We start from the raw sequence: 25,534 nt of genomic DNA, 5'->3' as shown, positions 1-25,534 counted from the left end.
AAGCACTCCTGAAATTCACATGGAACAACAAACGCACACGAATAGCTAAAGCAATTCTTGGGGAAAAGACGATGGAGGCATCACCTTCCCCAACCTCAAACTCTACTACAAACGATAATAATGAGAACAGCATGGGACTGAAACAAAGGCTCAGCTGCAGACCAATGGAAAAGGATTAAATATACTGACACACACCCTCAAATATATAATCATCTAATCTTTGATAAGGGAGCAAGAAATGTGAAGTGGTTCAAGAGAGTCCTTCTAAACAAACGGTGCAGAAAAAACTGGACAGCTATATACAAAAAAAAAAATGGCTCAAACCTCTACCTAACACCATGCACAAAAGTCAGATAAAAATAGGTCAAAGTCATCAACATCACACCAGAATCCCTCAGGTACAGTGATGACAAGGTCGGCAAATCCCTCCACGACATTGAAGCTAAAGGTATCTTCAAATATAACATGCAACTTGCCAAGCAACTGGAAACAGAGAAAAACAAAGGGAACTATCTTAAATTAAGCAGCTTCTGTACCTCAAAAGAAACAGTGACCAGAAACAAAGACTCCGCCATGCGGGCAAGATACTCGCAGAAGCCTACCAGGTTCTCTGAGAGTGAGAACTGGACAATCAGAGTTACTCTCTTCTAAATAAGATCCAGTCTCTGGATGTTGGCTATTGATGGCATTACATGGATCCAGGGGTAGATCGTGGTTTTAACACTTAATTACTAGAAGATGGAGGATCTGGAAGGAGGGGGCACAGTCTTGATCTGAGCAGCCATGGAGATCTCATCCCCCGGTCCCGCACATTTGGGTTCCTCTTCCAGTTCCTTCATGCATGAGGCTCCTTCAAGCTTGGGAAGAGTGGTCTTAAGCGTACCTATGGCTGGTTGCAGAGGTCTTCAGCTGCCGGGTCTATGCTCAGGGCGGTGAGGGAATCTCACCCCGCCATCTCCAAGGGGCCCCAGTGAGGAAAGCCAGGTGCAAGGTCAGGAGACTGTTGTTTTAGACATATTTGGAATTAATTTTAGATCGAAAAGTACGCATCATTGAAAATACTTATGTCCTTAGTAATAAATTACTACAAACTTGTTCAATCACCTCAGAGACCCCACTCTGCTCAGAGAACTAGATTTTAATTACAGATCCGTTTTGCCCATGTGTCATGACTGAGAATCTCTATCAGTAGATATGAAACTCACTATACACAAAGATGCACACAGGTTACTATGAGTCATCTATGTTGTTAATGTGAGTTGGCCATTAAACTTCACTGAGACCCTTTGTTCTGTCCTTTATAGGAGCCATATGAGTCTCACCTTCCGTTCAAGTTGAACTTGTAATAAGGTGGAATGAAATCATCAATATGCTTCTCACCTCATCCTTCAGGAGAAAAATCCTACATACATTCAAGGTGGTCAAAGTGCAGACAACACCATCCACCTTTTCCTGGAGAAGTACACGGGACTGAGGTGAAAACAGCAAAAGGCTCTAGTTTAATGGTCTTAATTAAGGTTTCAGGGAACGACATTAAACAACCTCATATACCATCTTCCAAAAGAATTATTTTGTAAAACTGATGCCTAGGGTATGGTAAAAGATAATATGGTAAAAACCATATTTTTCTTTCTGGGACATTAAATTTCTAAATCTATTTATTCATGCTGCTTTGAAATACATTCCTTGATTAGGAATCATTGTCTGCCATAGGAGTGAGGAAGGACAACACTCAAAGTAATAAGAAGAGAAAAATAAGGAAAAATTAACTCCTACTAAGTTTAACACATATACTAAAATTGAAATGATAAAATGATGAGCATGGTCCTTGCACAGAGATGATATGCAAACTTGTAAAGCATTCCATATTTTTGTTGCAAGAAGAATGAACAGGTCTACTTTAAGCTAAGACAATCCCCACAAGTACAAAAATTCTACATAAAGAGAGCACAAATCCACACCACAACAATCTCTCTCAATGTCAATGGACTAAATGTGCCAATTCAGAGGCACAGAATGGGAAGATGAATTAGAAAACTGAAACCAACATTCATTCTGCTGCCTGCAAGAAACACGTCTGAACAATCAAAGCACCCATGGGCTAAAAGTAAAAGTCTGGGAAACAAGTTTTCAAGAAAATATCACCTCCACAAAGCTGGAGTGGCAATACTAGTGTCAGACCATATGGACTTCAGGCTAAAGATTATCAGAGACAGTGAAGGTCATTTCTTAATGATCATGGGATATGTACATCAGAAAGAACTCACCCTCCTCAATGTATATGATCCTAATGACAGACCAGGAAAATACTTAAAAACAACTTCTAATTGACTTATAGAAAAACATCGATAGCAACACAATACTAGAAGGAGATTTCAACACTTCTTTGACACTTCTCCATAGATCAAACAGACTGAAGCTCAGCAAGGAAATATTTTCTTTAAGGGGAGTAATGAACAACCATTGGCTTAGGGAAGAAATCAAAGAGGAAATAAAAAATTTCCAGAAACAAATGAGAATGAGGACACGAGCTACCATAACTTGTGGGACACAGCAAAAGCAGTGTTAAGAGGAAAGATTATAGATCTGCCAGAATTCATTAGGAAGAAAGAAAGGGCCTACATGAATAAATTAGAGGTCAAGATTTTGTAAAATGACCAACAAAAGTAGTCCAAAATAGGCTGGAGGAAGGAAATAATAAAACTTGTACCAGATATCAATGAGCTACAATCCCAAAATACAATCCAAAAGACCAATAAAAGCAAAAGCTGGTTCTTTGAGAAAATAAATAAGATCAATAAACCATGAGAAGCCTCTCAAAAAAACAAAGAGAAAGAATTCTAATAAATCAAATCAGAAATGCAAAGGGGGTTATCCTAATAGAAACTACAGAAATACATAGGATCATCAGAGATTATATTGAGAATCTTTGCAGCAGGAAATGAGAGAATTTTGAATAAATTGATAAATTATTGGATTCCAATTACCTCCCAAGGCTGAACCAAGAAGATTTGGAATACTTGAACCTATCACTAACAAGGAAATTGAAATGATGGTCAAAAGTATCCCTGCAAACAGAATCCATGGCCCAGATGGATTCAATAGTGAACTATTTCAAACCTTTAAAGAGGAACTGCTTCCAACATTTTTAAGATTTTCCAGGAATTGAAGAAACAGAAATACTCCCAAATAGTTTCTATGAGGCAAAGATCACCCTAATACTCAAATCGATAGAGACACCACAAAAAAAGAAAATTACAGACCTATTTCCTTGATGAATACAGATACAAAGATTTTCAAGAAAATACCAGCAAAGAGAATCCAGAAACTCAACAAAAGATCACACACTATGACCAAATAGGTTTAGCTTGGGGATGCAAGGATGGCTTAACATTCTCTAGTCAATCAACAGAATACACCATCTCAATAAAATAAAGATAAAAGTCATATGATCATATCAATAGATGTAGATAAAGCATTTGATAAGATCCAGCACCCCTTCATGATGAAAAACTCTCAACAAAATTGGATTTGAAAGTACTTTCCTCAATCTAGTCAAAGCAAATTACCACAAACCCACGGCAAGCATTATTCTCAAGGGGGAAAAACCAAAGACTTGGAGCAGAAATCAATGAACTAGAATCCCAGAATACAATCAGGCACAAAACAAGTTACCCACTCTCACACCTCCTATTCACCATAGTACTTAAAGTACTTGCCATATGATTTCGGTAAAAAAAAAATATATCAAGGGCATCCAGATAAAAAAGGAAGAACTCAAGCTTTTACTATTTGGAGATGACATGATACTATACTTATAAAATCCCAAAGAATCTACAAAAAAGCTCCTGGGAACAATAGATTTGTTTAATAAAGTAGCATATTACAAAATCAATATCTGGTACTCCATGGCTTTCCCATATATTAATAATGAAAGAGAAAAAAGAGATAGAGAAAAACAATCCCATTCACAATAATACCTCAGAAAATAGAGTATAATAGAATTAACTAAAAAGGTTAAGGAACTATACCAAAAAAAAAAAAACCTACAAAACACTACTTCACGAAATAAGAGAGTATATGAGGAAATGGAATCACATCCCATGCTCATGGATTGAGAGGTTTAACACTGTCAAAATGGCAATCCACCCCAAAGCTCTATAAAGATTTAATGCACTTTCTATAAGGATACCCATAACATTTTTCAAAGAAATAGATTAATCACTCTTAAACTCATACAAAACCATAAACTCCCATGAAGAGCTAAAGCAATCTTTGGTAAAAAGAAGAAGGGAACACCTTCCCCAACTTCAAACCCTACTACAAAGTTTTAGTAATCAAAATACCATGATATTCAGATAAAGACAGGTCTCAGATCAATGGAATATAGTCAAATATCCTGACGCTGGGCCTCAGATTATTATTACCTAATCTTTCTTAAAGGCTCAAGAATATGAAGTTGAGCTAGGAAGTCTCTTCAGCAACTGGTGCTGGGAAAACTGGAAAGCAATATGCAAAAAAAATGAACTCAGACCTCTTTATAGTGCCAGGCACAAAGTCAGATCAAATGTATTAAAGACCTCACTATCATACCTGAATTCTTAAGATATATGGAGAAAAATGTGGGAAGATCCCTTCATGACATTAAAGCTAAGGGAAACTTCTAGAATGAAACACCACTGACCAAGGAAGAGGAAGTGAAGATAAACAAATGAGACTAGATTAAACTAAGAAGTTTCTGCAACTCAGAAAAAATGGTGACCATGATCGAAAGACAGCCCACATAATGTGGAAAAATTAATTATGCAATACCCATACAATTAACCTCAAAATTCTGACTCCTGTATCATTAAGAACACTAAATAGTTCCTGTGAATTTTATTCTTCTTCACATATATTTACTCTAAAATATTTTAGATACACTTTTAAACCACAGGTAAAAAGGAAAAATTATAAGTTTTTTTAAAAATAAAAAATAACCCCTATACATAGCCAGGTGCGACCCAAAAAACAAAAAAGCATGCAAGCAAGCAAGCAAGAAAAAATTTAAAAATTAAAAAATAATGCCGTTTGCAATGCTAAGGATCAATCCCAGATCATCATTCTTTGCGTTTTTGGGTCACACGTGGCGATGCACAGTGGTTACTCCTGGCTCTGCACTCAGGAATTACTCCTCACGGTACTTGGGGGGACCATACAGGATGCTGGGAATCTAACCTGGGTATGCCGTGTGCAAGGCAAATGCCCTACCTGCTGTACTATAGCTCCAGCTCCCCCCCTCCCTGTGATTCATCATCTTGAGGGCCTCAGATTTTTACCTTCCATTTGGAAACTTCATCTTTACATTGACACAGTAAATTGAAACCACAGAACCATTGAACGGCATGTTATAATGGTAGCAGCCATGAGCAAACATTGATAACCCATAAGTTGGCATGAATGACTTCTGTCTCAGAGGCTTCACTTCTGAGGATACCGGTCACTATCTCCTTTCTGTTACATATCCCAGGATCAGAACCTACATCAGGCCATCAGTAGAACTTGTCCACCCGAAAGCTAGCCTTCCACTGGGATCAGAATCCTTGATCCATCTAACTTGAAATTTTTCATTCATGACTTGTTGACCTTGTTTCAGGTGGATGCATCCAGAGCATAAACTCAGCTTCCCGTTGTTTCCACAGGAAACCCAAATACCTAAGAATGTTATCATTTCTGACGCCACTCTTAAATATTTTTTTTGGAATCCCACGGTAAGATACTATCATTCGTGTTATAATATTACTGTTATCTATAGTTCGGTCTCCCCAAAGAACTCTCTACCCTCCTCACTCCAAGTGCAGACTCCAGTGTATCATGATCCTGAACGTACTTATAATAGTTTCACTCAGGTTCTCCCCTAAAGTGTACAAGTTCATACCAATCCAAGTTCTTATTCCTAAACTACCAGAGTGGGCTTGTTCCTCAAGCTTGTGTTCTCCCTTGAAGAAATACCGTGCTTCCTTTCTCTATGTCTCTCTTTGCTTGTTTTGTTAAATGACTGTTCTCGCTTGAACATATATTCCATTCCACCCTACAACTATTTCACAATTTTCTAAGAGTTTTTCAATAAAATATATTTTGTTTCACTAAACTAAAACTTTGAAAACACCAGAGCATTGTTAAAACCAGTATTTGTATCTTTTAAACCACAAATTTTGAAAATGAAAGGTGGTAAAGCAATGGAATACTACTCAGTTGTATGAAGTGAAATCTTCTTATTATTTGTATATAAAATGTATAACATGAGGAAATTATGTTTAGTGACAAAAACCAGGCAGAGAAAGATAGGCATCCTACAAGTTCATGCCTATGTGGCATATGGAGAAAACAAATTAAAAGAATAAAATGAGACAGACAAACGTCTAAAACATTATTTATATTCTATTATTTATAATTCAATTAACAATGGTTTCTCATACACATAATTCCAACAAGACACTCCTCATTCTCTCAAAGAACAAACCCTCCCTCTCCCCCAATCCCCCAGAATCCCTCCCTCCTAATCCCCTGACCCAATTGTGTGGATCAGTTCTCCCCTTACATTGCTCTTGAACATTTGTTGCTACCTTGCTGTGTGTCTTTACATCCCACATATGAGAAAAATCTCTCTGTATCTGTTCCTTTCCTTAAGGCTAACTTTACATGCATGATATCCTCTAGTTTCATCCAATGTTGAAAATTACATAATTTTGATCTTTTCAAAGCAATAAAAACAAACTTTAGAACTATGAGACTATTTAGTTACCAGATCGAAAAGTATAATCAAAGTGGGAAAACTAAACAATGGTGAATGACAGAGTAGGCCTTTCAGTAGTGAGTGTAATGTGATACATGCAAGTTGATTCTGCATAATCCTAAAATTTATGAAATTCTATAATGTAATTCTATAAGGTAATTTTAAATAATCAAAAAAGTGTTTAAGTAATTTACATTTATCTATGATTATGACGTATCATTTGTGTCAAACTATCAGAAATAAAAAGAATGTTAGATAGAGATATGGTGTATCACTATACTTTTAAACAAGAGAAGCGCTAAAAATTTCTGTGTCTTGATGAACTCTCATATAAATTGACTCCAAAATCAAATTAATATACTCAAGGAAAAATAAAAGTCAACCAATTTAATCTTTTGCCTTCACTCAGGTTCCCATCTGCTGATCTCTGGCAGACGAAACAATTTTTATTTTATTTTATTTTTTTAAAATTTTTATTAGTGAAACACCATGATATACAGTTGTACATTTACACATTTTTGTGCATGGGTTTTGATTATACAATGATCAAATGCCCATTCTTCCGCCAGTGCCCATTTTCCACCACCATGTATTCCAGTATCCCTCCCACACCAATCCCCCCCCCACATCCCACCCTGCCTCTGTGGCAGGGCATTCCCTTTTTTTTCTCTCTCTCTTTTTGGGTGTTGTGGTCTGCAAAAGAGGCATTAAATTGCAATCATGTTCAGTCCATAGTCAGAATTTTTATTTTCAAAGTATTTCTTGGCAGAGGTTTGGCATTCTTTGCTAGCAACCAACTCATTTTCTTCTGCATTTTTTTTTCTAGAAATATATACTTATACTAAGACTGATTAGTTATGGCACCAAATTGACAAATGTCCCTGTTTTTACTTCAGTTCTATTTCCTAATTATCACAAATTATTAGCAGTGGATAGAAAATAACTAGCCCAAAATTCGTGGGGGAAATGGAAATGTTTATGCTTTCCATAGTTTGGAAAATCCCTGTCACTAGTATAGTGACATACATCTAAATTTGTAAACAAAATGATTAAGAAGAGGTAAACCATGACTGCCACTTCAAGGAAGAACGGGCCTTCAGCAAATATCCTTGGTTTCAGAAGGATGGCTCTGGCTTGGATTGGGGGCAAACATGAGAGCTGTGAGCTACCTGCAGTTAACACATGCTCTGAGGCTATGTGGTGACACTGCTGAGAAATGTCGAGAGCCCTGATTAGGTAGGGTCATGGGGGAGAATGGAATGATGACAAGAAAACAGAGCAACAGGACAAGATCATAGATTCCTTTGTATAAAAGTTTTCATCTCTAATGTATTAATCTGTGAAAAAGAGAACCAACTTCTTATCATTCTTCCTGGCAATATATTATCCTTACATAATGCTTCAGGAAAAAAACGCTTCCCTTGTTAGTTATTATAGCCTGAATATCTGTGAGGTCTTTGAACTCTTTCTATATATACAGTGCTGATGACTGAAACCAATCTCACTATTCAAGTATCTAAACTGCAATGTTCAGACCATTTAGCTCTCTAAACTCTGATGGCTCCAAATCTTCTAAGATCAGCTTTCATCTCTTCCATGATATCCAGGCTTCTCTTCTGAACTGTCAACTCTCCCTTTCTTTCTCCCTCTCTCTACCAACTATGGTCTCCCTGCCAAAATTTGCCAAGACAAGCCTTCTTGAAATGTAGACATAAGTTGACTTCTCCTTTTTTTTAAATTTAGGCAATTTTGATTTTCAAAGTCATTTATATTGGAGATTTGTCATACAATATTCCAATTCTAATCACACCACCAGTGTCTGCATCCCTCCACCAACAAATTACCCATTTTTCCCTGCATTCCCACCGATTTCCTTGACAAACACATTTTGAAGTTTTACTATTGTACTTTGGGTTGATACATACAGTAGTGTTGGCATTGGTGGTTAAGACATAAACCTCAACTTTTTCATGCTGGCCTTACTGGATCAATGCCCACTGACACCATGTAGGGGAAATATATGAGAACAAATCATTAAGCTCCAAATTTTTCTAATAATCTTTAAACAGTTCTGATCGAAAAGAAAATAGTGAGAACTGGAGGAGACAACCCCTTGTCAGCCTGCAAAGTCTTTTCATTTTTCCACATTACAAAAGAAGAAATCAGTGAAGGAGGTCTGTCATCACGCAACTTAGGTGACCCTGCTGAGATGTGTTCAACAGGGTGTTTTCTGCTCTTCTCTCCTTCCACCAGAAGTCCCAACCCTATGATTATTGTCTCTTCAGTCCGCATAAAATGAAAAAGTTTTACCACACAGACATCCATGCAATGAGCCCAGCCAAGGTGATAAAAATAAATTTCAGCAAATTCATAGGTTAGTCATGGTGGTAGAATCTAAATATCATATTTTTGTATTGAATATGCAGGAGACACATATTACAAACCTTTTCATGATTCAGTTTCAATCATAGGATATTTTAACACCTAACCTCCACTAGTATACATTTCCATTGCTAATGTCCCCAGTTTCTCTCCCACCACTCCCTCTCCCAACCCCAAACCCCACCTGACAGCCTGCTGTCTCTACACTATGGCAGGCACCTCTCTCTCTCTCTCTCTCTCTCTCTCTCACATACTTTGGGCATTATGGATTGTAATACAGAGAGGGAGAAGTTCTCACGTTTATTCCTTTACCTACTTTCAGGACTCAGTTCTCACCCAGAGTAATCACTTCTAACTATTATTGTCATAGTGGTCCCTTCTTCGGCTACATGCAAAAAAATAGGCTCAGAACTCTGCCTAACACCATGTACAAAAGTAAGATCAAAATGGATTAAAGACCTCAACATCAGACCAGAAACCATAAGGTACATTGAAGATAAAGTTGGCAAAACCCTCCATGACATTGAAGCTAATGGTATCTTCAAAGATGCCACGCCACTGGCCGAGCAAGTGAAAACAGAGATAGATAAATGGGACTATCTTAAACTAAGAAGCTTCTGCACCTCCAAAGAAACAGTGACCAAAATACAAAGACAGTCTACAGAATGGGAAAGGATATTCACCGAATACACATCTGACAAGGGGTTGATATCCAGGATATACAAAATACTGGTTAAACTCCACAAGAAGAAAACATCCAACCCCATCCAAAAATGGGGCAATGAAATGAACAGAAACTTTCTCAAAGAAGAAATCCGAATGGCAAAAAAGCACATGAGAAAATGCTCTACATCATTAATCATCAGGGAGATGCAGATCAAAACCACAATGAGATACCATCTCACACCTCAGAGACTGGCCCACATCAAAAAGAACAAAAGCAACCGATGCTGGCGTGGATGTGGCGAGAAAGGGACACTCCTTCACTGTTGGTCGGAATGTCCACTGGTTCAGCCCTTCTGGAAAACAGTATGGACGATTCTCAAAAAATTAGAAATTGAGCTCCCATTTGACCCAGCAATACCACTCCTGGGAATATATCCCAGAGAGGCAAAAATGTATAGTCGAAGTGACATCTGCACTTGTTTGTTCATTGCAGCCCTCTTTACAATAGCCAGAAACTGGAAGAAACCTGAATGCCCAAGAACAGATGACTGGTTAAAGAAACTTTGGTACATCTACACAATGGAGTACTATGTAGCTCGTAGAAAAGATGAAGTCATGAAATTTACATACAAGTGGTACAATATGGAAAGTATCATGCTAAGCGAAATGAGTCAGAAAGAGAGGGATAGACATAGAAAGATTGCATTCATCTGGGGGATATAAAGTAACAAAGTAGGAGATTAATACCCAAGAATAGCTGAGATCAGCACCAGGAGGATTACTCCATAACTTAGAGGCCAGCCGGGTATCCTAGAGGAAAGGGCTATTCAGATAGAGAAGGGAGCACCAAATAAAGGATGTTTGGAGGATCCTCCAAGGAGGGGAGATGCATGTCGAAAGTAAACTATGGACTGAACATGTTTGCCACTCAATGCCTCTTTTGCAGACCACAACACCCAAAAGGAGAGAGAGAACACAGGGGATTGCCCTGCCACAGAGACGGGGGGATGGGGGGATGGGGGTGGGAGGGATATTATCCATGGTGGTGGAAAATGGGCACTGGTGGAGGGATGGGTATCTGATCATTGTATAATTGAAACCAAAGCACAAAAAATTGTAAATCTACAACTTTAAAAAAAATAAAATAAAATAAGGGGAAAAAAAAAAAAACTTGGGGAAAAAAAAAAAAAAAAGATTCAGATGCCCTAGTCCTCGCACCAGGGTTATTCCTTCAAAAATGCCCCAATATACTGGAAAGGTTCTAGAACATTAGATGACTGAAACTCAGTTATGAGCAACTTTGTAACTGTGTATCTCTTAGTGATTCTAATCGATAAAGTAAATTTTAAATATACCCATCAAAGTAACCTTTTTAGCACTAAATGGGAAAGATACTTTCTAATACTTATCCTCACGAAAAGCTCAACAGAGTGTGACACTTGCCAGGAAATATTCTCCCTTGCATTTTTCTCATGATACTTATTAGTACTTCACTCTTCTGTTTCTTCCCTTTTCTCATGCCAAAGCTTCGCATCTCCCTTGCAAGCTCCTGAAACATTATCCATTCAACATTGATGCACTTTGCCACTGCTCCTCTTGGCGTCTTGTCCACGAACTGATTCTAAAACATAACATAGCTGCAATTACAGTATTCATGCCAAAGACAGTCATTGATATATCTTTGGATTTAGTTTTCTACAAGCTATTGGCACACAGGTGAGTAACATTTTTTTTCCTACAGAGAACACAAAAATAGTTATGCTGGGTTTTAAAGTTCCATCAGTATTTTTAATGTTTTATTGAATATCTGTGATATAGACCATTACAAATCTATTCATAATTTGCTTCCAGTCATACAACGATCCAACTTCCATCCTTCCTCTAGTGTACATTTCCCAAAACCAATATTCCTGGTTCCCTAAAACCATCCCCCAACAAACTACCCCCACCCCCAGCCTGTCTCTATGGCAGGATCTTTGATTCTTTCTCTTTGTCTCCTTTTTATTTTGTGCATTAAGGGTCTCATACAGGTACTAAGAGGTCATCATCTTTGTTCAAGGAATTGAGCATTTTTATCAGGAAGGTAAGGTTGGAGTAGCTTTGAGGTATGGAAATGACTGCTGAGGCTTCCATAAGTACAGGGCAGTGAGTGTAGGATGCCCATCCTGCCCAGAGAAAGCCTTGAGATTTCAGTCACAAAACACACATATCCGAATTTTCAGCTGTTATGTTTCAGTGAGAGCCATCCTGAGACGGTGGAAACCAGAGGAGGGCATGGTGGCGATTTTGTATTGTGGGAGAAAGTGGCTGCACTGGGTTCTGGTTGGGTGGGCACCAAACTAACCTGCCTCCCTCCGATTTACCCTAGTGTCTTCAGCCTTTTGCAGTTCCAAGGTTAACTGTGACTGTTGATATCTTCCAGATTTGTCTATGGGTCTCTGAAACAAGACCAATCCATTAGCTTGTATAGCTGAGCCAGGGGTGGTTTGTTAACATGGCTCCCACATATCTTTCGGGAGTTTAATTTCTCGGGAAATGTAGTCCTGAGTTGTTGGGAGCCAGCCAGAGGCACAGTGGCCATTTGAGGTTATCGGGAAGCATGAAGACACCATCAGACTGTTGATGCACTCACCTGAGGGTACAGGTTGACTTTCTGCAGGCACTACACAACCAGACTACAAACATTCATTGAATAAATGAACGAATAATCAACATTTTCAAAATGTGTCTCTTTCTTGCATTTTAGAAGGGTAAATTCTAACAGGAAAATAATCTTCACGGTATAATCAAGACCTATGATTTCTTCTTAATATATTTAATAAAAGCTAAACATTTTGGAAATTTATACAAAGAAATTCTTTTAAATTATCTGTCTTCATAATTTACTTGTAAATTACTAAGATATCACTGTTTCTTCCACTGTTCTTAGCACAGAAATTTACAGACAGAATGTGCTAAGTAAAAATTCATTTTGGCACTTCTGTTCAATGTAGTACTGGAAGTACTTGGAATAGAAAATAGATAAGAAAAAGATATTTAGGGTTTTTCATGTATGAAAGGTAGAAATAATCTCTCACTATTCACAGAAGATATCATACTATATTTAGAGAATACTAAAATCTCTACGAAAAAACTCCTAGAGGCAATAGACTTTTATAGTAAAATTGCAGGCTATAAACTCAATACCCAAAAGTCTATGGCTTATTTATATGCAAATAATGAGAGAGAAGAAAGTGACATGAAAAAGCAATCCCACTCACAATCGTGCCTCAGAAAATCAAGAACCTTGGAATCAGCTTAACTAAGGAGGTAAAGGACCTATACAAGAAGAAATTAAAAAATGACACGAGGAAATGGAAACATATCTCCTGCTTATGGAATGGGAGAATTAACATTGTCAAAATGGCAATTCTCCAAGAAGCATTGTAAAAATTCAACTTGATCCCTATAAAGATACCCATGACATTCTTCAAAGAAATTGATCAAGCACTCCTGAAATTCACATGGAACAACAAACGCACACGAATAGCTAAAGCAATTCTTGGGGAAAAGACGATGGAGGCATCACCTTCCCCAACCTCAAACTCTACTACAAACGATAATAATGAGAACAGCATGGGACTGAAACAAAGGCTCAGCTGCAGACCAATGGAAAAGGATTAAATATACTGACACACACCCTCAAATATATAATCATCTAATCTTTGATAAGGGAGCAAGAAATGTGAAGTGGTTCAAGAGAGTCCTTCTAAACAAACGGTGCAGAAAAAACTGGACAGCTATATACAAAAAAAAAAATGGCTCAAACCTCTACCTAACACCATGCACAAAAGTCAGATAAAAATAGGTCAAAGTCATCAACATCACACCAGAATCCCTCAGGTACAGTGATGACAAGGTCGGCAAATCCCTCCACGACATTGAAGCTAAAGGTATCTTCAAATATAACATGCAACTTGCCAAGCAACTGGAAACAGAGAAAAACAAAGGGAACTATCTTAAATTAAGCAGCTTCTGTACCTCAAAAGAAACAGTGACCAGAAACAAAGACTCCGCCATGCGGGCAAGATACTCGCAGAAGCCTACCAGGTTCTCTGAGAGTGAGAACTGGACAATCAGAGTTACTCTCTTCTAAATAAGATCCAGTCTCTGGATGTTGGCTATTGATGGCATTACATGGATCCAGGGGTAGATCGTGGTTTTAACACTTAATTACTAGAAGATGGAGGATCTGGAAGGAGGGGGCACAGTCTTGATCTGAGCAGCCATGGAGATCTCATCCCCCGGTCCCGCACATTTGGGTTCCTCTTCCAGTTCCTTCATGCATGAGGCTCCTTCAAGCTTGGGAAGAGTGGTCTTAAGCGTACCTATGGCTGGTTGCAGAGGTCTTCAGCTGCCGGGTCTATGCTCAGGGCGGTGAGGGAATCTCACCCCGCCATCTCCAAGGGGCCCCAGTGAGGAAAGCCAGGTGCAAGGTCAGGAGACTGTTGTTTTAGACATATTTGGAATTAATTTTAGATCGAAAAGTACGCATCATTGAAAATACTTATGTCCTTAGTAATAAATTACTACAAACTTGTTCAATCACCTCAGAGACCCCACTCTGCTCAGAGAACTAGATTTTAATTACAGATCCGTTTTGCCCATGTGTCATGACTGAGAATCTCTATCAGTAGATATGAAACTCACTATACACAAAGATGCACACAGGTTACTATGAGTCATCTATGTTGTTAATGTGAGTTGGCCATTAAACTTCACTGAGACCCTTTGTTCTGTCCTTTATAGGAGCCATATGAGTCTCACCTTCCGTTCAAGTTGAACTTGTAATAAGGTGGAATGAAATCATCAATATGCTTCTCACCTCATCCTTCAGGAGAAAAATCCTACATACATTCAAGGTGGTCAAAGTGCAGACAACACCATCCACCTTTTCCTGGAGAAGTACACGGGACTGAGGTGAAAACAGCAAAAGGCTCTAGTTTAATGGTCTTAATTAAGGTTTCAGGGAACGACATTAAACAACCTCATATACCATCTTCCAAAAGAATTATTTTGTAAAACTGATGCCTAGGGTATGGTAAAAGATAATATGGTAAAAACCATATTTTTCTTTCTGGGACATTAAATTTCTAAATCTATTTATTCATGCTGCTTTGAAATACATTCCTTGATTAGGAATCATTGTCTGCCATAGGAGTGAGGAAGGACAACACTCAAAGTAATAAGAAGAGAAAAATAAGGAAAAATTAACTCCTACTAAGTTTAACACATATACTAAAATTGAAATGATAAAATGATGAGCATGGTCCTTGCACAGAGATGATATGCAAACTTGTAAAGCATTCCATATTTTTGTTGCAAGAAGAATGAACAGGTCTACTTTAAGCTAAGACAATCCCCACAAGTACAAAAATTCTACATAAAGAGAGCACAAATCCACACCACAACAATCTCTCTCAATGTCAATGGACTAAATGTGCCAATTCAGAGGCACAGAATGGGAAGATGAATTAGAAAACTGAAACCAACATTCATTCTGCTGCCTGCAAGAAACACGTCTGAACAATCAAAGCACCCATGGGCTAAAAGTAAAAGTCTGGGAAACAAGTTTTCAAGAAAATATCACCTCCACAAAGCTGGAGTGGCAATACTAGTGTCAGACCATATGGACTTCAGGCTAAAGATTATCAGAGACAGTGAAGGTCATTTCTTAATGATCATGGGATATGTACATCAGAAAGAACTCACCCTCCTCAATGTATATGATCCTAATGACAGACCAGGAAAATACTTAAAAACAACTTCTAATTGACTTATAGAAAAACATCGATAGCAACACAATACTAGAAGGAGATTTCAACACTTCTTTGACACTTCTCCATAGATCAAACAGACTGAAGCTCAGCAAGGAAATATTTTCTTTAAGGGGAGTAATGAACAACCATTGGCTTAGGGAAGAAATCAAAGAGGAAATAAAAAATTTCCAGAAACAAATGAGAATGAGGACACGAGCTACCATAACTTGTGGGACACAGCAAAAGCAGTGTTAAGAGGAAAGATTATAGATCTGCCAGAATTCATTAGGAAGAAAGAAAGGGCCTACATGAATAAATTAGAGGTCAAGATTTTGTAAAATGACCAACAAAAGTAGTCCAAAATAGGCTGGAGGAAGGAAATAATAAAACTTGTACCAGATATCAATGAGCTACAATCCCAAAATACAATCCAAAAGACCAATAAAAGCAAAAGCTGGTTCTTTGAGAAAATAAATAAGATCAATAAACCATGAGAAGCCTCTCAAAAAAACAAAGAGAAAGAATTCTAATAAATCAAATCAGAAATGCAAAGGGGGTTATCCTAATAGAAACTACAGAAATACATAGGATCATCAGAGATTATATTGAGAATCTTTGCAGCAGGAAATGAGAGAATTTTGAATAAATTGATAAATTATTGGATTCCAATTACCTCCCAAGGCTGAACCAAGAAGATTTGGAATACTTGAACCTATCACTAACAAGGAAATTGAAATGATGGTCAAAAGTATCCCTGCAAACAGAATCCATGGCCCAGATGGATTCAATAGTGAACTATTTCAAACCTTTAAAGAGGAACTGCTTCCAACATTTTTAAGATTTTCCAGGAATTGAAGAAACAGAAATACTCCCAAATAGTTTCTATGAGGCAAAGATCACCCTAATACTCAAATCGATAGAGACACCACAAAAAAAGAAAATTACAGACCTATTTCCTTGATGAATACAGATACAAAGATTTTCAAGAAAATACCAGCAAAGAGAATCCAGAAACTCAACAAAAGATCACACACTATGACCAAATAGGTTTAGCTTGGGGATGCAAGGATGGCTTAACATTCTCTAGTCAATCAACAGAATACACCATCTCAATAAAATAAAGATAAAAGTCATATGATCATATCAATAGATGTAGATAAAGCATTTGATAAGATCCAGCACCCCTTCATGATGAAAAACTCTCAACAAAATTGGATTTGAAAGTACTTTCCTCAATCTAGTCAAAGCAAATTACCACAAACCCACGGCAAGCATTATTCTCAAGGGGGAAAAACCAAAGACTTGGAGCAGAAATCAATGAACTAGAATCCCAGAATACAATCAGGCACAAAACAAGTTACCCACTCTCACACCTCCTATTCACCATAGTACTTAAAGTACTTGCCATATGATTTCGGTAAAAAAAAAATATATCAAGGGCATCCAGATAAAAAAGGAAGAACTCAAGCTTTTACTATTTGGAGATGACATGATACTATACTTATAAAATCCCAAAGAATCTACAAAAAAGCTCCTGGGAACAATAGATTTGTTTAATAAAGTAGCATATTACAAAATCAATATCTGGTACTCCATGGCTTTCCCATATATTAATAATGAAAGAGAAAAAAGAGATAGAGAAAAACAATCCCATTCACAATAATACCTCAGAAAATAGAGTATAATAGAATTAACTAAAAAGGTTAAGGAACTATACCAAAAAAAAAAAACCTACAAAACACTACTTCACGAAATAAGAGAGTATATGAGGAAATGGAATCACATCCCATGCTCATGGATTGAGAGGTTTAACACTGTCAAAATGGCAATCCACCCCAAAGCTCTATAAAGATTTAATGCACTTTCTATAAGGATACCCATAACATTTTTCAAAGAAATAGATTAATCACTCTTAAACTCATACAAAACCATAAACTCCCATGAAGAGCTAAAGCAATCTTTGGTAAAAAGAAGAAGGGAACACCTTCCCCAACTTCAAACCCTACTACAAAGTTTTAGTAATCAAAATACCATGATATTCAGATAAAGACAGGTCTCAGATCAATGGAATATAGTCAAATATCCTGACGCTGGGCCTCAGATTATTATTACCTAATCTTTCTTAAAGGCTCAAGAATATGAAGTTGAGCTAGGAAGTCTCTTCAGCAACTGGTGCTGGGAAAACTGGAAAGCAATATGCAAAAAAAATGAACTCAGACCTCTTTATAGTGCCAGGCACAAAGTCAGATCAAATGTATTAAAGACCTCACTATCATACCTGAATTCTTAAGATATATGGAGAAAAATGTGGGAAGATCCCTTCATGACATTAAAGCTAAGGGAAACTTCTAGAATGAAACACCACTGACCAAGGAAGAGGAAGTGAAGATAAACAAATGAGACTAGATTAAACTAAGAAGTTTCTGCAACTCAGAAAAAATGGTGACCATGATCGAAAGACAGCCCACATAATGTGGAAAAATTAATTATGCAATACCCATACAATTAACCTCAAAATTCTGACTCCTGTATCATTAAGAACACTAAATAGTTCCTGTGAATTTTATTCTTCTTCACATATATTTACTCTAAAATATTTTAGATACACTTTTAAACCACAGGTAAAAAGGAAAAATTATAAGTTTTTTTAAAAATAAAAAATAACCCCTATACATAGCCAGGTGCGACCCAAAAAACAAAAAAGCATGCAAGCAAGCAAGCAAGAAAAAATTTAAAAATTAAAAAATAATGCCGTTTGCAATGCTAAGGATCAATCCCAGATCATCATTCTTTGCGTTTTTGGGTCACACGTGGCGATGCACAGTGGTTACTCCTGGCTCTGCACTCAGGAATTACTCCTCACGGTACTTGGGGGGACCATACAGGATGCTGGGAATCTAACCTGGGTATGCCGTGTGCAAGGCAAATGCCCTACCTGCTGTACTATAGCTCCAGCTCCCCCCCTCCCTGTGATTCATCATCTTGAGGGCCTCAGATTTTTACCTTCCATTTGGAAACTTCATCTTTACATTGACACAGTAAATTGAAACCACAGAACCATTGAACGGCATGTTATAATGGTAGCAGCCATGAGCAAACATTGATAACCCATAAGTTGGCATGAATGACTTCTGTCTCAGAGGCTTCACTTCTGAGGATACCGGTCACTATCTCCTTTCTGTTACATATCCCAGGATCAGAACCTACATCAGGCCATCAGTAGAACTTGTCCACCCGAAAGCTAGCCTTCCACTGGGATCAGAATCCTTGATCCATCTAACTTGAAATTTTTCATTCATGACTTGTTGACCTTGTTTCAGGTGGATGCATCCAGAGCATAAACTCAGCTTCCCGTTGTTTCCACAGGAAACCCAAATACCTAAGAATGTTATCATTTCTGACGCCACTCTTAAATATTTTTTTTGGAATCCCACGGTAAGATACTATCATTCGTGTTATAATATTACTGTTATCTATAGTTCGGTCTCCCCAAAGAACTCTCTACCCTCCTCACTCCAAGTGCAGACTCCAGTGTATCATGATCCTGAACGTACTTATAATAGTTTCACTCAGGTTCTCCCCTAAAGTGTACAAGTTCATACCAATCCAAGTTCTTATTCCTAAACTACCAGAGTGGGCTTGTTCCTCAAGCTTGTGTTCTCCCTTGAAGAAATACCGTGCTTCCTTTCTCTATGTCTCTCTTTGCTTGTTTTGTTAAATGACTGTTCTCGCTTGAACATATATTCCATTCCACCCTACAACTATTTCACAATTTTCTAAGAGTTTTTCAATAAAATATATTTTGTTTCACTAAACTAAAACTTTGAAAACACCAGAGCATTGTTAAAACCAGTATTTGTATCTTTTAAACCACAAATTTTGAAAATGAAAGGTGGTAAAGCAATGGAATACTACTCAGTTGTATGAAGTGAAATCTTCTTATTATTTGTATATAAAATGTATAACATGAGGAAATTATGTTTAGTGACAAAAACCAGGCAGAGAAAGATAGGCATCCTACAAGTTCATGCCTATGTGGCATATGGAGAAAACAAATTAAAAGAATAAAATGAGACAGACAAACGTCTAAAACATTATTTATATTCTATTATTTATAATTCAATTAACAATGGTTTCTCATACACATAATTCCAACAAGACACTCCTCATTCTCTCAAAGAACAAACCCTCCCTCTCCCCCAATCCCCCAGAATCCCTCCCTCCTAATCCCCTGACCCAATTGTGTGGATCAGTTCTCCCCTTACATTGCTCTTGAACATTTGTTGCTACCTTGCTGTGTGTCTTTACATCCCACATATGAGAAAAATCTCTCTGTATCTGTTCCTTTCCTTAAGGCTAACTTTACATGCATGATATCCTCTAGTTTCATCCAATGTTGAAAATTACATAATTTTGATCTTTTCAAAGCAATAAAAACAAACTTTAGAACTATGAGACTATTTAGTTACCAGATCGAAAAGTATAATCAAAGTGGGAAAACTAAACAATGGTGAATGACAGAGTAGGCCTTTCAGTAGTGAGTGTAATGTGATACATGCAAGTTGATTCTGCATAATCCTAAAATTTATGAAATTCTATAATGTAATTCTATAAGGTAATTTTAAATAATCAAAAAAGTATTTAAGTAATTTACATTTATCTATGATTATGACGTATCATTTGTGTCAAACTATCAGAAATAAAAAGAATGTTAGATAGAGATATGGTGTATCACTATACTTTTAAACAAGAGAAGCGCTAAAAATTTCTGTGTCTTGATGAACTCTCATATAAATTGACTCCAAAATCAAATTAATATACTCAAGGAAAAATAAAAGTCAACCAATTTAATCTTTTGCCTTCACTCAGGTTCCCATCTGCTGATCTCTGGCAGACGAAACAATTTTTATTTTATTTTATTTTTTTAAAATTTTTATTAGTGAAACACCATGATATACAGTTGTACATTTACACATTTTTGTGCATGGGTTTTGATTATACAATGATCAAATGCCCATTCTTCCGCCAGTGCCCATTTTCCACCACCATGTATTCCAGTATCCCTCCCACACCAATCCCCCCCCCACATCCCACCCTGCCTCTGTGGCAGGGCATTCCCTTTTTTTTCTCTCTCTCTTTTTGGGTGTTGTGGTCTGCAAAAGAGGCATTAAATTGCAATCATGTTCAGTCCATAGTCAGAATTTTTATTTTCAAAGTATTTCTTGGCAGAGGTTTGGCATTCTTTGCTAGCAACCAACTCATTTTCTTCTGCATTTTTTTTTCTAGAAATATATACTTATACTAAGACTGATTAGTTATGGCACCAAATTGACAAATGTCCCTGTTTTTACTTCAGTTCTATTTCCTAATTATCACAAATTATTAGCAGTGGATAGAAAATAACTAGCCCAAAATTCGTGGGGGAAATGGAAATGTTTATGCTTTCCATAGTTTGGAAAATCCCTGTCACTAGTATAGTGACATACATCTAAATTTGTAAACAAAATGATTAAGAAGAGGTAAACCATGACTGCCACTTCAAGGAAGAACGGGCCTTCAGCAAATATCCTTGGTTTCAGAAGGATGGCTCTGGCTTGGATTGGGGGCAAACATGAGAGCTGTGAGCTACCTGCAGTTAACACATGCTCTGAGGCTATGTGGTGACACTGCTGAGAAATGTCGAGAGCCCTGATTAGGTAGGGTCATGGGGGAGAATGGAATGATGACAAGAAAACAGAGCAACAGGACAAGATCATAGATTCCTTTGTATAAAAGTTTTCATCTCTAATGTATTAAAATCTGTGAAAAAGAGAACCAACTTCTTATCATTCTTCCTGGCAATATATTATCCTTACATAATGCTTCAGGAAAAAAACGCTTCCCTTGTTAGTTATTATAGCCTGAATATCTGTGAGGTCTTTGAACTCTTTCTATATATACAGTGCTGATGACTGAAACCAATCTCACTATTCAAGTATCTAAACTGCAATGTTCAGACCATTTAGCTCTCTAAACTCTGATGGCTCCAAATCTTCTAAGATCAGCTTTCATCTCTTCCATGATATCCAGGCTTCTCTTCCCAACTGTCAAATCTCCCTTTCTTTCTCCCTCTCTCTACCAACTATGGTCTCCCTGCCAAAATTTGCCAAGACAAGCCTTCTTGAAATGTAGACATAAGTTGACTTCTCCTTTTTTTTAAATTTAGGCAATTTTGATTTTCAAAGTCATTTATATTGGAGATTTGTCATACAATATTCCAATTCTAATCACACCACCAGTGTCTGCATCCCTCCACCAACAAATTACCCATTTTTCCCTGCATTCCCACCGATTTCCTTGACAAACACATTTTGAAGTTTTACTATTGTACTTTGGGTTGATACATACAGTAGTGTTGGCATTGGTGGTTAAGACATAAACCTCAACTTTTTCATGCTGGCCTTACTGGATCAATGCCCACTGACACCATGTAGGGGAAATATATGAGAACAAATCATTAAGCTCCAAATTTTTCTAATAATCTTTAAACAGTTCTGATCGAAAAGAAAATAGTGAGAACTGGAGGAGACAACCCCTTGTCAGCCTGCAAAGTCTTTTCATTTTTCCACATTACAAAAGAAGAAATCAGTGAAGGAGGTCTGTCATCACGCAACTTAGGTGACCCTGCTGAGATGTGTTCAACAGGGTGTTTTCTGCTCTTCTCTCCTTCCACCAGAAGTCCCAACCCTATGATTATTGTCTCTTCAGTCCGCATAAAATGAAAAAGTTTTACCACACAGACATCCATGCAATGAGCCCAGCCAAGGTGATAAAAATAAATTTCAGCAAATTCATAGGTTAGTCATGGTGGTAGAATCTAAATATCATATTTTTGTATTGAATATGCAGGAGACACATATTACAAACCTTTTCATGATTCAGTTTCAATCATAGGATATTTTAACACCTAACCTCCACTAGTACACATTTCCATTGCTAATGTCCCCAGTTTCTCTCCCACCACTCCCTCTCCCAACCCCAAACCCCACCTGACAGCCTGCTGTCTCTACACTATGGCAGGCACCTCTCTCTCTCTCTCTCTCTCACATACTTTGGGCATTATGGATTGTAATACAGAGAGGGAGAAGTTCTCACGTTTATTCCTTTACCTACTTTCAGGATTCAGTTCTCACCCAGAGTAATCACTTCCAACTATCATTGTCATAGCGGTCCCTTCTTCGGCTACATGCAAAAACATAGGCTCAGAACTCTGCCTAACACCATGTACAAAAGTAAGATCAAAATGGATTAAAGACCTCAACATCAGACCAGAAACCATAAGGTACATTGAAGATAAAGTTGGCAAAACCCTCCATGACATTGAAGCTAATGGTATCTTCAAAGATGCCACGCCACTGGCCGAGCAAGTGAAAACAGAGATAGATAAATGGGACTATCTTAAACTAAGAAGCTTCTGCACCTCCAAAGAAACAGTGACCAAAATACAAAGACAGTCTACAGAATGGGAAAGGATATTCACCGAATACACATCTGAGAAAGGGTTGATATCCAGGATATACAAAATACTGGTTAAACTCCACAAGAAGAAAACATAGCAGTCCCTTCTTTATTCCAAATGCTCGCCTTCAGCACTTGTGGCAAGCGTCCAACCATTGACCAATTCTCCTGGCCGGTGTTTCTGCTATCCTTGGGTATTAGTCTCACATTCTGGTTTTTTATATCCAAAAAATGGGGTAGTCCAATCAGTATACCCCTTTCCTTCTGACTGATTTCATTGAGCATGATATTCTTCCCTGTACATCCATTTGTAAGCCAATTTCATGATGTCAGTTTCCTGCCAAATGCGTAGTATTCAATTGTGTAGGTATACCATAGTTTCTTCTGGCTATTGTGAATGGTACTGCAGATGGTATTTCTGTTGTAAATATCTTGTTTAATGTAAATTACATAGGAAAATACTTCCCACGTTCCAAACATACAGAATCCACTCACTAACAGAGCTTTTTTTAATTTTTTTAAAAAATATAATTTATTATGATGCTTTCTAAAAAAGGGAAGCTATTAACAAAAATTCAGGGAAAACATATTCTATAAAAGCGAAAAAATATAACCTTAAGAAAGGACAACAGGTACGTGTTCTTGCTCCTCAAAAATCCATGTGTTTCTTGATGTATTGTCAATATCTTTCGATAGCCTTAAAATTCTTCAACTTAATTTCTAAACACTATTTAAAGTTATATTAATTTAATAGGTGTAATCAGCTTTATAGAATATTTATTTGATTCTTTCATATTTTACATAAACAACGTTTGAATTAACCAGAGCACTGTAGCACTGTCCTCCCATTGTTCACTGATTTGCTCGACCAGGCACCAGAAACGTCCCTATGGTGAGACTTGTTGTTACTGTTCTTGGCATGTCGAATACTTCACAGGTAGCTTGCCAGGCTTTGCCATGAGGGAGGGTTACTCTCAGTAGCTTGCTGGGCTCTCTGAGAGGAGGAGAGCAATCGAACCCAGGTTGGCCATGTGTAAGGCAAACGTCTTACTCACTGTGCTATGGCTCCAGCCCATATATATATTTATACATATATATGTGTATTTACAGACACATACATATTGATATATTCCTCTTACACGGCTCTTAAGCTCCAACTCATTTTTTTTCCTCCTCCAATTCTTTACTACTTCTCTCCCCATACTTGGGGCTCAACTAATTTTCCGAGTCCCCTCAGATGCATTTCTGAGGCCATGATAAAGGAATGCATAACACATACATGCAAGGAAGGCACAAAGCATATGTAGATAAATTTCATATGGACATATAATTGTGATGACAAGTTTACAAATGGTATTCGCTTCAAGTACAGAGTTCCTGATCTCTGGAACTGTGTATTCATACTCCATGCACCGTCAAATATCCAGCTACTGTCCACAACTAACTAACAACAATCCCCTACCCATTTCAGTCATTTACTTCCCCTCCTATAAGGACGATTTTGATGTCAGAGTGTAAAGGTTTTATTTTACTTTTGTTTTATTAGTCCATAAGCTCAGGTGGTGGATTACTCAAATGTCTTTATTTGAGCTCCTAAGTATGTCTAAAATATAATGTAATCAATGAGGAAAAACACTTTGTATGTGAGAGAAAGTAAGCCAATGTCTAAAATCACACAGCAAATGTCAAAGTCAAGCTAAAATGAGGCTTATAAAATTCTACTTGAATACTTACCTTCATTACGCCGTGCTGTTTTTACTTGACTGCTAAGTTTATGGATGATAAATCTAATGAAAAGCTTTGAAAAGTATTATTCCTTACCTCACATGGTCAGAGAAGAGGAAATACCAATGAAAGGTAGACGAGAAGAGGAGATGGTAGGAGAGTACGTCTGAACACTGAAGAGGCTTAAGACCACAAGTGTTCAGTACAAATGAGTGCTCACACGTGATTGGTCATTGGTCACTCGTCACTTGCCATGATGTTTCAAATTTGTTTACAAACTACTACATGGGACCCCCCAAGATTCTACCAGTTGGAGGTTTGTTTGGTGGGAGAATGATGTCATAAAGTAGGCAGTTGAAAGTTAGAGCCTAGCCAATCAGGAGGTCAGAATCCCAAGAAGACCACCGGATTGGATAGAGAGCATGGTAGAATGAAGCAGGCTACGGAGATGGAATCCTACAAGACAGTTATAACAGGTTCATCTTCGTCAGACTCTTGTGTTAGAAAAATATTCTCATTATACTCAAGAGCTTACATATTTCATTAACAAATCAAAAAAATTACTAAATAATCGTTTATATTGCACTGTTAAAGAAACAACATTTGGTATTACTAGTATATTTTAGATAACGTTTACAGCACAGCAGGTAGGGCATTTGCCTTGCAGGAGGCCAACCCTGATTCCGATTCC

The 25,534-nt window shown here is 37.5% G+C and overlaps 2 pseudogenes; both read left to right on the top strand.

The window, feature by feature from the left end:
- The first annotated feature begins 1,779 nt into the window (after positions 1 to 1,779).
- Positions 1,780 to 1,873, top strand: LOC130033818 (uncharacterized; annotated as a pseudogene).
- A 13,213-nt stretch (positions 1,874 to 15,086) lies between these two features.
- Positions 15,087 to 15,180, top strand: LOC130033817 (uncharacterized; annotated as a pseudogene).
- Positions 15,181 to 25,534: the final 10,354 nt, after the last annotated feature.

The sequence above is a fragment of the Sorex fumeus genome, unplaced genomic scaffold, assembly GCF_029834395.1.
Source record: "Sorex fumeus unplaced genomic scaffold, SorFum_2.1 ptg000054l, whole genome shotgun sequence".
Lineage (NCBI taxonomy): Eukaryota > Metazoa > Chordata > Mammalia > Eulipotyphla > Soricidae > Sorex > Sorex fumeus.
Note: the sequence above shows the minus strand (reverse complement) of the source record. Positions and strands in the feature narration are given on the sequence as shown.